The following is a 1122-nucleotide window of genomic DNA, read 5'->3' as shown; positions in this document are numbered from 1 at the left end:
CTCCAGTTGAATATTACGCCTTATAAACACGGGTGGAAGTGGCACAGGCAAATGCAACTTTATGAAAACCAACGAATCTGGTGGCCGGAACGATAAAAAGCAAGGTATCTGAAAAAATAATGTTGTTAGCAACAAATAATTGTTTAATATAAATTATTTTACCTAAAATTGATGAAGAACGCGATAAAAACTGCACACAAGCAAAATCGACGCGAAAAATTGAAATGTCAAGAGTTGTCAAAAGCCTACAGCGCGCTGTCAAATAGAGATTTCGGCTAATCGACACTTTAAAGCGCTTCAAGCAAGTGAAGTAAAGCTGCCACTAGGCCAACTTTCATACATTTTAGTAGATTTTAAAAATTGTTTGACAGTTCTCAAAGCCAAGCAAGCAAAGCAAGCGTGCATTGGGCCAATACCTTTAGTCGATAACTGCTGCAGATAATTCTCAGAGAGAGTATAGAAGAAACCATGGCTTGGAAATGAGTTTCGAGCCAGCGCATTTTTAAATGAAACAAGTAAGAAAGTCTAATATTACATTTACATTGAGCCCAAATGCGTCATTTGGGCGAGAAACCTCAAATGCGAGGCCAAATCACGCATTTCTCCATACAAATTCACATTTCCAGAATGACGCATTTCGACGCATTTACACAAAATCACGAAACAAATGCGTTCCAATTGCCGTACTATTTTATTGAACGCACTCAGAAACAAAAGTTCCACAAAAGCTTTGGTTTGTCTTTGACATTTGGAATTTTTCAAACACAAAACAAACACAACGAAATAAATAAATCTTTGAAATTTCTGTGTAAAAATTGTTAATTTATACAAGAGCTTTACACATTTTTAGTTTAATCAAAGAATAATTGCCTTTTTGTGTCCAAAAAGCGTTAACAATATAATAAATGTAGTGTTTGTTTACATACATTTTGTTTTTGTCTTCCCTTTTCATTTGATGAGAAGTCAAAGCAAATGCGGATCAAGCAGTGTAAACACCTTCAAATGACTGATTTCAAATCACGCATTTTGGTCCAATGTAAATGTAATATAAGTTCGGGCGGAGCCGAACATTAAATACCCGGCGCAAGTATTAAATATATGTTTTCCACCTTTCCGAAAGCT

Source organism: Rhagoletis pomonella, unplaced genomic scaffold (genome assembly GCF_013731165.1).
Source record: "Rhagoletis pomonella isolate Grant_MI unplaced genomic scaffold, Rhpom_1.0 Rhpom_scaffold_00003, whole genome shotgun sequence".
Lineage (NCBI taxonomy): Eukaryota > Metazoa > Arthropoda > Insecta > Diptera > Tephritidae > Rhagoletis > Rhagoletis pomonella.
This window is presented reverse-complemented; position numbering follows the sequence as displayed.